Source organism: Diabrotica virgifera, chromosome 7, assembly GCF_917563875.1.
Source record: "Diabrotica virgifera virgifera chromosome 7, PGI_DIABVI_V3a".
Lineage (NCBI taxonomy): Eukaryota > Metazoa > Arthropoda > Insecta > Coleoptera > Chrysomelidae > Diabrotica > Diabrotica virgifera.
Genome location: NC_065449.1, coordinates 61,747,613 through 61,760,694, shown reverse-complemented (window position 1 = coordinate 61,760,694; position 13,082 = coordinate 61,747,613).

The window sequence follows — 13,082 nt, the reverse complement described above, 5'->3', positions numbered from 1 at the left end:
AAACAGATAATAAGCCAAGTTATTTATTCAACGTATGTCAACAACTGCTGTTTATACACTCCGCCAAAAAAGTATCGCATCACCTTAAAATGGGACATATTTAATGTCTCATATTTCCGAAACCTGTTGGTCGGTTTTAGTGAATTTTTTAATATGTTATAGCTTTATTCTTCAAGAATATCGGTGTAGTAATATTGTTGCTAAACAGATAAATTTCATTGTATACCAGGTGTATCAATGATAGTGTGATTTTTCCTCAAAGTTTGGAACACCCTGTGGAATATTCTAGTATATATAAAATATTTAAATTAAAACTCAACTGTAACCTTAACCCATCTAAACATTTTGCTTTTTGATTCATTTGCTTATATTCGATAATAAAAAAGTTAGGGTCTTTAACATCTAGCAACGTTCTTCATCAATACAGGGTGTTTCTAAATAAGTGCGACAAACTTTAAGGGGTAATTCTGCATGAAAAAATAATGACCGTTTACAAAATGATGTTGAATTTTTTCTTACAAACTGACGATTTATTTATTGCTCTAAAACCGGTTGAGATATGCAAATGAAATTTGGTAGGTTTTAAGAGGTAGTTATTGCGCATTTTTTGACGTACAATTCAGAACTTTATATTTAACATTGGCGTGCATACGGGTCATATTACCCGGTCATATTACCCGTATGCACGTCAATGGTGAATATAAAATTCTTAATTTTATGCCAAAAAATGCGTAATAACTACCTCTTAAAAACTACCAAATTTCATTCCGGTTTTAGAAAAATAAATAAATTCGGAAACGAAGCATTTGCAGACATTTTTGTATAAAGCAAACTGTCATTATTTTTTCATGCAGAATTACCCTTTAAAGTTTGTCGCACTTATTTAGAAACACCCTATATTGATGAAGAACGTTGCTAGATGTAAAAGTACCTAACTTTTTTATTATCCAACATAAGCGAATGAATCAAAAAGCAAAATATTAAGATGGCCTAAAGTTACAGTTGAGTTGTTTTAATTTCAATATTTTATATAAGCTAGAATATTCCACAGGGTGTTCCAAACTTTGAGGAAGAAACACACTATCATTGATACACCCGGTATACAATGACACTTATCTGTTTAGCAACAATATTATTACACCGATATTCTTGAAGAATAAAGCTATAACATATCAAAAAAATCACTAAAATCTAACAACAGGTTTAGGAAATATGAGACATTAAAAATTTTCCATTTTTAAGGTGATGCGATACTTTTTTGGCGGAGTGTAATTAGAAAAATACAATAGAAAATATCATGGTTGTGTTTTTATTTCTGTAAATGTCATTTACTGTAACGAAACAATTATTTATGTTTGATAAATATTGTGCTGATAACTTTGTATAAATTGGGACGTAGATAAGGTCTTTTATTAATAAAAATAAATCCATAGCTGTGAAATAAGCTTATACACAATATACAGATCGAAGTGAGAATCTAGGCCAACGAAGTCAATAATTATTTTAGAGGGTCAGATAATCAAGATTCCCAAACCGTAAAGGGTTCTAGAATTTTCGGTTTGCGGTTGGCACGGATCGATTTATCAGAACAATCGGTGATTTAACGAAGTCTTATTGAAGTATTAGAAACAAAAGTGGCTAGTAATTTTCCAAAGCGATTGTAGTCACGTTTTAGGAATCTATTTTCGTTAACCATTTCACACAGATTTGGACTAAATCCATAAAAAGATATCTTAATCCGCTTCGATGATGAAATTGAAATACTATTGAAAATATTTATTTTTAAAATCACTATCTTGCACTTCAGAATAAAACTTTGAGGAAGAATTAAAGATTTTATTGAAAATAAAATAATAAGACAATCAGATAAAACAGAAAATAAATAAACTAATTTTTGCCTTCAAAAACGAAAATATTGTCTTATGTGGGGTTAACGGACGTAGCTACAAAGGGGGAATAATATTGACCTTGTAGAGCAAGGAATGTCTCAGAGGAACATCATTACAGTGATAAGCGTAACATAGGGCGTTGTGTCAAGAAGCTATGCTTCTTTTTCTTTCTGTACCCTCGCAGATTATCCATCGTTGACAATCATTAGGGAGTTTTTGTAACTGCTTAACGAAACGTAAAGCCAGTTTTAAATTCCGTTGACATTAAAAAATAAATCAAACAAAAACAAAACAATATACAATTAATATACAAAATGTTATAATAAAAGATAAATGTGAGTGATGAAACTGTGTGGTTAATTGCTTCTATTTAAATATAAAAATATTATTTTTCCTTAGTTTTAAATTTTTTATTTTTGTTTATACCTACCTACTTTTTAGTCGTAAATTATTGTATCTACATCAGAATTCCCGTATAATGTAAAGGATTTGTTCATATTTATTTGATTATTTCACTCATAGGAGATTCTGACCAATAGAAAGCTACAGAAATAAAAATTAAACTGATTATTTTTTAATTATTTTAACTTCCAATCGTATAGTAAGATATTTGATCACGTGTTTAATTCTGTCCAATCAGATTAAAATTATACTGAGAATTATCTACTGTAGAAAATTAACGATAGAATTTTTCAACTAGATTGTTTCTGTTTAATGGCAACCAGTTTCCTAGTTTTGACAACTGTCACATTTTAGAAAATATCCATAATATACGTATTAAAAAATAATCTTACGAATATCACACGACAGTAAGAATAAATAAGAAAATAATGCTTCATTTTTACTCAAATTTGTTGTCATTGGGCAATAGCCACTCGAGCCCTGCGGGTTCTCGTGTCTATTGCCAGACAACAAATTGTCGGAAAACTGTCGCATTATTTTCAATTTATTCTCACTCTCTTGTGATATTATACCCGATAATTTTTGATAATATCCCGTCGTCAAGTATCCCAAACAGCACAGTACGTTTTGAGTACGTACAATTTTGGTGCTGTACGTACATGATGTAAAATGTACGTTTTAAGTACGTACACCGGGGTACATACCAGTATGTACAGAAGAGTACGTACTATTACGTCTTAAGTATGTACCATGAGAAAGAAGAGATAAAGCATATTTATTATGTTATGTTAATCTAACCTAATTTATTTGGTTAGGAATTTTCCACCTCGAGTACAGTTTTGATGTGATAATTCATTGCGAGACAGTTTCATTTAGATAGTTTTTACTTATTTTTGGTGTTCGTGCTTATATAGTGTGGTTTCCTGTTATCTTATTCAGTCGAGTGTATTTTAACTTATATAGTCATACTGAAAAATGTATTTTGTGGGTGAGGAAGTTAGATAAATAAATTATTAAATAAAAAATAACTATATTTAAAACAAAACTATTTGGCAAACTTTAAGTTTTGCTTGTTTTTGTACTTCAAATATGATTTTTTTTTCATATTGGTGAATAAATAGGTAATTTTAGCAATTAATTCATTTAGGTATCTATTTTAAAGTTTAGACATGTCATCAAATAGTAAACATTACAAAAATGCTACAAAGCATTTGAAACGATTTAAGGAAATTAATATGTAAAAAATATCTAGTTTTAATATTTCAGAGAAAAGTGATAATACTAGTTTAGATAATAAAACTATGGATATGACAGAGTTAAGCAGAGATAAACTTTTGTTAAAAGGTGTATGGGTACCTTAATTACAAATAAACTGGCAACTAATTATAGCTGGCTTGGAAGACGAAATAAACAGGTATTTTGCAAATTCAGCATTGCTGCAGTTATAGTGGGTAAGATGTTTTGATTTTTAAGATTGTAATTAAATGCATTATGTAACGAAGATACAGTCGGAAAAATGAAAGAATACCCATGAACGAACATATAAAACACGCTGTATTTTCCTCTCACCTTGTCACAAAGAAAATTGTCCAGTGCAAGTACATGTAACAATAATTATTACATGTACTTGCGGTGGTCAATTTTTGGTGTGACACGGTGACAGGAAAATACATCGTGTTTTATATGTTCGTTCATGGGTATTCTTTCATTTTTCCTACTGTATGTACTATACATTTAACTATAATTTATTGGGCTTAAAATAAACCATTTAAGGGTACTAGAGGGACATCAGTCTTAAAACATATTTTTTAAATTATTGTAAAAAACTACCCACTTCTAAATTTCTAAATATTTAGAGCAGTTGCAAAAATGAATTGATTTGCGGAGACACACAAGGCAGACATACATTTAGCAGTAGGTATGATTTATTTATATGGATGTATTTCCATGGGTTAATTAATGCTTCAGTTGATGATGGTTGTGATAAAATATTCTTTATCAAAAGTATCCAGTTTTATAATTTGATATTCTTTCTTTATAGAAGCGGCAATAAAAAGTCAAAAATGTAGAGATAAAAAGGTGGCGGAGCAAGAAATTGGACGATGGTTGAGGAGAGCCGGGGATCGCTTAAAAACTTTCAAGGAAAAGGAATCAAAATAAGAATTGAATTTATTTTTTTTTAAATAATAAAAATGTATGCACCTATATTTACTTTTATTTACATAAATCATCGTAAGTGTGTATAGTATGTACATAATATGTATATATACTATGTACTAGGTACATACCTTCAATATGTACTAGGTACGTACCTTCAGTACGTACTAGGTACGTACCTTCAGTACGTACTAGGCACGTACCTTCAGTGCGTACTAGGTACGTACCTTCAGTACGTACTAGGTACCTACCTTCAGTACCTACTAGGTACGTACCTTCAGTACGTACTAGGTATGTGCCATAAATTGGAAAATGTACGTCTTATGTACGTATTAAGTATGTACTTCGTACAGCAAAGTACGTAAATTGTACATACTTTATGTCTCATCAGTACGTACTTAGTTTGTCTTATGTACGTACTTGTGCTTACTGGGATATTACGTCAGATGCCCTTCGTTGCTACGAAAAAATACATTCAGTGACATTAATAACAATTAATATTTTAAAAATTATAAAAGTGATGACTTTCAACCGTCAAATATTTATAACAACTGTTTGTTTAATTGTACTAATTTGTACTTACATAAATAAATGACAATAAAATTTTGGTTTTGAACAGTTTTATTCATGAATAATCGCAACAAATTGCACTCGACCTCTGAAATTAATATAGAATTTTTGCTCTCGTGACACTTTGACATAATTTCACTCGCCTTCGGCTCGTGAAATTAAAACTGTCAAATTGTCACTCGGGAAAAACTGAATAATTTCAGAGCTCTTGTGCAATTACTACTGATTATTTCATTCATAGGAGATTCTGACCAATAGAAAGCTACAGAAACCTGAATATTAACTCGATAATTTTTGATAATCTCCCGTCGTTAAGTATATTACGTCAGATGCCCTTCGTTGCTACGAAAAAATACATTCAGTGACATTAATGACAACTAATGTTTTAAAAATTATAAAAGTGATGACTTTCAATCGTCAACTATTTATAAAAACTGTGTGTTTAATGGTACTTACATAAATAAATTACAATTAAATTTTGGTTTTGAACAGTTTTATTCATGAAATAATCGCAACAAATTGCACTCGACCTCTGAAATTAATATATAACTTTTGCTCTCGTGACACTTTGACATAATTTCACTCGCCTTCGGCTCGCGAAATAAAATTGTCAAAGTGTCACTCGGGAAAATTTCAATAATTTCAGAGCTCTTGTGCAATTACTACTGAAAATTTTACTGAAATTAGGGCATTTGTCATCTCGTTATTGTGGTGATCACTGTATTTCTTAAATACACGATTTGTTTGTTTTGCTTTATTAATAGACAACTTAAAAAACAAGCAAATTTAAAATCTATTATGAAGTTCCAATTTCCAATAACAAACAAAGAATAATTTTACTCATATAGACTAAACCAATATAACCTTAAATGTATATGGCGGTCATCTGATGAAATGTTGATTTGATAATCGGGCAAGATCCCCTTGTGCATTCGGTAACTTTCGCCTCGATAGGGATGCGTTTTAACGTACGTATCAGACCGTTGCCTTGGTAATAGGGAGTTTTTGTTGCTACGTAACGTAACGCATCTCCGTATACGTAAAGCAACTAACGTGTCGTAGAAGATGAACGTTAAAATAGGTAGTAGGGAGTTTTTGTGCACACAAATACGTAAACGTAACCCATCTTTTTGACATATACGCTTGCGCATTAATGGTTGAACTCCCGTATCTCGATGCGTATTACCTAAAGTAGCGCTCTGATACGTACGTGAGAACGCATCCCTATCGAGACGAAAGTCACCGAATGCACACGAGGATCTTGCCCGATTGGCGATTACCTACCAATGGCTACCAAATGAACATTTCATCAGCGTACTACCCGTTTATAAATATTTAAGGTTATTATTGGTTATTGGTTTAGTCTAATTGAGTAAAATTATTCTGTCTTTGTAATTGGAAATTGGAACTTCATAATAGATTTAAAATTTTATTGTTTTCAAGTTGTCTATTAATAAAGCAAAACAAACAAATCTTGTATTAATTTAAGAAATACTGTGATCACCACAATTAATAACTTGATAAATAAATGACCTAATTTCTGTAAAATTTTCAAATAAATATGAACAAACTATTTACATTATACTGGAATTCTGATGTAGGTACAATAATTTACAACTAAAAAGTAGGTATAAACAAAAATAAAAAAATTTTAACCTAAGGAAAAATAATATTTTTATATTTAAATAGAAGCAATAAAAACCATACAATTTCATCATTCATTTATCTTTTTTTTTTACATTTGTATATTAATTGTATATTGTGTGAACATTGTTTTATTTTTTTAATGTCAACGGAATTTAAAAATTACTTTACGATTTGCTTTACGTTACGTTAAGGCAGTCACAAAAACTACCTATTTTAACGTTCATCCTCTACGACACGTTAGTGGCTTTACGTATACGGAGATGCGTACGTTACGTAGCAACAAAAACTCCCTAGTTTTTGTAACTGCCTTAACGTAATGTAAAGCAAATCGTAAAGTCATTTTTAAATTCCGTTGAGATTGAAAAAATTAAAAAATGTTTACACAATATACAATTAATATACAAATGTAAAAAAAGATAAATGAATGATGAAATTTTATGGTTTTAATTGCTTCTATTTAAATATAAAAATATTATTTTTCCTTAGGTTAAAATTTTTTTATTTTTGTTTATACCTACTTTTTAGTTGTAAATTATTGTACCTACATCAGAATTCCAGTATAATGTAAATAGTTTGGTTATATTTATTTGAAAATTTTACTGAAATTAGGTCATTTGTTTATCTAGTTATAATTGTGGTGATCACTGTATCTCTTAAACTAATAGAAGATTTGTTTGTTTTGCTTTATTAATAGAAAACTTAAAAACAATAAAATTTTAAATCTATTATGAAGTTCCAATTTCCAATTACAAATACAGAATAATTTTACTCAAATAGACTTTTAACCAATAACCAATATAACCTTAAAATGTTTATAAACGGGTAGTACGCTGATGAAATGTTCATTTGGTAGGTAATCGGGAAAGATCCTCGTGTGCATTCGGTGACTTTCGTCTCAATAGGGATGTGTTCTCACGTACGTAACAGAGCGTTACTTTAGGTAATACGTATCGAGATACGGGAGTTCAACCATTACTGCGCAAGCGTAGTCCTATTAGGGAGTTTTTGTACACACAAATACGTAAACGTAACGCATCTTTTTGACATATACGCTTGCGCAGTAATGGTTGAACTCCCGTATCTCGATACGTATTACCTAAAGTAGAGAATCTGCTGAGAATGTTTTCGAATATTTGGAGTAGTTATTTGGAGAAGCCCACCATGAGAACAGGTGGACTATGATTTACTGTGATTTAAAAGCCTGCTCTAGAAAAACCATAGAGCAAAATGAGGCTGTAATAAGAATCGATCTCTACTTCGATCCTCTAGATTTATCATTCGTATGTTTAATCAAGAAGTAGAGTTTGACGAAAGGAGAGAGTGTTTTCTCATTTAATTATCGACCGTAATTTTCAGTTTCAGTTTTTTTCCTAAACGCGCTTCCCTAGTTTCAAAATTGCTATTTTACTAATTATTGAAAAAATATAATAAATTTTCTTTTTGTTATGTTAATATACGAAATTAATTAAAAATAGCTTTTAATAATATTTTACATACATTTTTTTGTCATAAATTCGGTTATATAACATTCTTCTCATAACTCGGTTTGTAATATCGTCAAATAGCTGGCGATATGATGAAACTCAAGCAAGCGTGTTATAGGTTCATTTATTCATTGGACTATTATGAAGGCCTTCTAAAAGGGACACTAGTATCAGAAATATCCTCTAGAGAGGCAATTTGCTGGGGTTACAATGTCACACAACCGTAACCCTACTGCTTTTGGAAAGGAATATTTATCAAAATGGTGATAAAAAGTTGCAATGGTAAATATTCATTACATATAAAATAATTACAATTTCGTCATGTACAACATTTACAATTTAGTCATGTATTTTGTTAAATAAAACGATTTATATCTTAAATTTGGTCTAAAATTAAATGCTTATTTCATTCATAGAGATTCTGACCAATAGAAACCTACAAAAATAAAAATTAGAGCGGTTATTTTATAATGATTTTAACTTCCAATCGTATAGTAAGGTTTTTCATCACGTGTTTAATTCTGTCGAATCAGATTATTATTACAGCGGTAATTTTCTAGTGTACAAAATTACAGTGGACATTTTTTCAAGTAGATTGTTTCTGTTTAATTGCAACCAGTTTCCTACTTTTGACAACTGTCACATTTAAGAAAATATCCATAATAAACTTTTGGTTCTGCATATAATGTCAAATTGTCACGAGTAGAACACAAATCGGCAAATTTAAGCGCTCATATTTACTTCGGTAAGATTATTTTATGAATAAATATTTATAAATTTTTTTATATTTTATAAATAATTTTAAGTAATATTTTATTAATATCTTCATCTAAGTCTAAATAACTTGCTAAACTCTGCCGTTCACTTTGACAAGTTGAAAAATATGTGTCACATTAATAATTGGTATCAATGTCACTGAAAGTTTTTATACAAAGACTTGAATTTTATATGTACCTAAGTATTAAAAAATAACCTTACCGTTATCACACGACAGTAAGAATAAATAAAAAATTTTGCTCCACTTTTTCTCAAACTTGTTGTCATTGGGCAATAGCCACTCGAGCCCTGCGGGGTTTCCTGTCTAATGACAGACAACAAGTTTTCGAAAAATTGTCGCATTATTGTCAATTTAGTCTCACTCTCTTGTGATGTTAATGCCGATAATTTTTTTGGTAACTTATTACATCAAATGCCCTTCGTTGCTACGAAAAATTGAACATTCAGTGATTTTAATGACAATTAATGTTTTACAACTTGTCAAAGAGAACATCACGAACAGGTTTAGCAAAATATTCAGGCGAATATATTAATATCATATTAGTTAAAATGATTTCAAAAGATGGTTTAATTATTCATAAACTAATCTTACTGAATTTGTTTAGGTAAATCTTACTTAAAAATTACTGATTTGTTTTACCCTCGTGCACTTTGACAAAATTTCACTCCCCTTCGGGTCGTGAAATTAAAACTGTCAAAGTGTCGCTAGGTATACAAATCGATGATTTTAAAGCTCTCGTGTGCTCTCATTGAGTACCACATCAGACCATCATCTCACGTTTTATCTTTTTCCATATATGATCTCATGACCCCATCTTATTCTTAAGCAACGACCAGTTTAATTTTGACGCGGTATGATTTATTGGCTTCACATGACTTTATTTTATCGAATAGAATGTGAAATTGTGTTTTGAGCTACGTATAGTGAAGCCGAATATATTTTTTAATTTTTAGTTCAATTTAACTTCAATTTAGACAAGAAATTGGCTTTTCACAATTAAGAAACGGAAACTTGAATACCTCGGTCATATTATGAGACATGATAAATATCATATACTCCAACTGATAATACAGGGTAAAATAGAAAGCAAACGGGGACCCGGAAGAAGAAGACACTCATGGCTTCAAAACTTACGCAAATGGTTTGGACTAACATCGATCGAGTTATTCAGAAACGCCGCAAACAAAATTAAAATTGCTATGATGATAGCCAACGTCCGCAACAGACAAGGTACATGAAGAAAAAGAAGAATTGAACTTCGTAAGTCCTAGTATTCCGGTTACAACTTTTTAACCGATAATGATAAAAATCGGAAGTATGTATACGGAATGTACAGAATATACGTATGTATGTAACCGGAAGTATGTATGAAACTATGTATTTTCTTGTGGCATTTTGTGCAATTTACTATTTTAGTAAGGAATACTACGACTTTGCTCGCGTGGTCTCCATTGTACAATGTGTCTCGTCGACCTCAGAGTTGCCTACGTTTCTCTACTTCCACGTCGGAAATCGTTATATATTTATTCTCATCTTGCTAAGGAGTATCAAGTAATATATTGCTTGTACTATTTTGGCTACTTTAAAACAGTACTTGAGTTATAAGCTCTAACTCGACGCCTCATTTGTCATTCTAGTAGTTCTAATAACGTAGGACTTATATTCGCGGACAGACAGACATGCATGAAACCAGAAGTATATAATTATTTTCGTCTTGCTAAGGCGTTGAATAATGTATCGGTTGTATTATTTCGGCGACTTTAAAATAGTACTTCCTATTGCAACTCTAAAACGGAAAGCCCGAGTAAAACCGGAAGTCCGAGGTCAAATTCCTCAACTCTAATACCATCTTTGGGCTACAAGCTCTCATTCGACAGTCGATTTGCGAATCTATCTGTTTTAATAATGGAGGAGTTATATTCGCGGACAGACAGACGGACGGACAGACAGACGGACGGACAGACAGGCATGAAACCGGAAGTATATATTTGTTCTCGTCTTGCTAAGGCACGTCGTTCAATATATTGCTTGTGCTCTTTCGACAACTTTAAAACAGTACTTCCGGTTAACAATCTACAGGCGGAAATCGAAATCCTTGGTCAAATTTTCTCATCTTTAATACCGTTCTTGGGTTATAAGCTTTCTTCGATACCTTCCTTGTCATTCTATTTGGTCTAATAAAGGACTAGTTGTGTTTACAAAAATCTCTGGGACAGACACGGATAATTTAAGGTTTTCACGTGTTTTCAAAATGGGTGAAAACAAACTGTTTTTGTGTGAAAATATAAAATAGAATATCAACATAAATACATTTAGTTTTTGATTCAAATTCGTATTTATCAAAATAGAAACCAAACCAGGAAAACTTATAGCATGCTGCACAGTGGAAACAATTTTATAAAGTTTGTGAAGTTACAACTTTAATGCTTGTGTGCAATCTTGTTACATCATACAACACAGCGGCGTCTTTTAATATTACCGACGAACGGTATTTTTCCGGTTTCCGCTGTTATTCAGCTTGGTCGATATTTATTTGTGGTAAACCGTTGATTATATCTTTGAAATTTACATGAGACATTTTATTTTTTGTAACTTCTGAATGGCAAAATATGTGTTTACTAATGTCTAATTTTAGGTACTCCATAAAACGTTGTCTTAGTGTACTGTTAGAAAATTTCGTCTCGTGTTATACGGGTGTTTGTAAACACGTATGACAAACTTTAAGGGGTAATTCTACATGAAAAAATCATGACAGCGTGCTTTATAAACGTATGTCCGCAAATGCTTCATTTTGGAGTTTCAGGGTGTTAAAATTTTTCTTAAAAACGATTTAGTTATTGCTCTAAAACCGGTTGAGATATGTAAATGGAATTTGGTGGAAAAGTTGATTGGGCTGGTACCCACAGCTGAAATCTGTCGAATATTCCAGAACGAAAACATTTCACACAGGACCATTTATAAAACAATCACGGAGTGCGAGCAGGGCTGACCATATCTGAATATACCAGAAAGTCCAAAACCACGTACATTTACTGTACACAGGTGTGGGAGATTGGCATAAAGAGCGAAAAACCAAAAATATTTTCAAAACAAAATACATGGCGAACCTCGCGCCCCGTAACAATAATTTAAAAATGCAAATGTAGAACTTGTTGATCAATACATATATCTTAGACATGAAATTAGAACAGATAAACAACCAAACAGGTGAGGTTTGGAATCAAGAAATAGCACATGAATGGGCAGCACACGGTGCCCAGAAAAGCATATTTCAAAAAAAGCATCATGCCGATTAGTCTGAAGCGAAAAGTATTCATGAGAACGGCCACATCGAGCGTAATATACGGGAGATGGTTCGAAGTAACTGGTCCTCATAAGACATCCAACTGTCACTTATGGCTCCATGTGCCACACCCTGGGCAACTGCATTGGTCTGTAGGCTAAACTAAGTGAGGGTAACCACCGAGCGATTGTCGGTATAAGCAATCTCCACTTACTAGCCAACAGCTTCGGGTGGATGAGCTAGTAAGTGTTAGGGCACTCTTTTGTCCTGAGACTGAGAAATCGGTCTCGAAGGCGGATGAACCCTACAGAATGGTCAACGGCATAAGGATGCAGACGGCAACGGGGAACCACTGCATTAAGGACTCATAGAGTACCCCTAGTAGTAATCATCATGGTGGACATGCAAAGGAGAAGTACTGATCATGGACATCGGATACCAAGATCCGGCAGAGGAAGACAAATAGATAAGTACAAGGCTTCCTCGGTCGTAAACCTGCGAAACCCTGTAATAAGAAAAAGACAACCATAAAAATTGCTACGTGGAATGTGAGGAGTTCATTCTCTTCGGGAAAATTAGATATCGCCGTGTTGGAAATGGATCGTTTGGGTATAGACATATTAGGCATAAGCGATACACAATGGCCAGGAAATGGCAAATGCCCCACAACTAATCATGGTATGTTTTATTATGCCGGAAGTGACACCACAACCCATCGATACGGAGTTGGAGTCATCATCTCAAAAAAATGGAAAGATGCTGTAGCAAATTTTACTCCATTCTCAGAGCGCGTGATATTAATACAACTGAAAGATAAGAAGAACATAATAAACATCATACAAGTGTACGCTCCTACAGCAGAAAAAGACGAA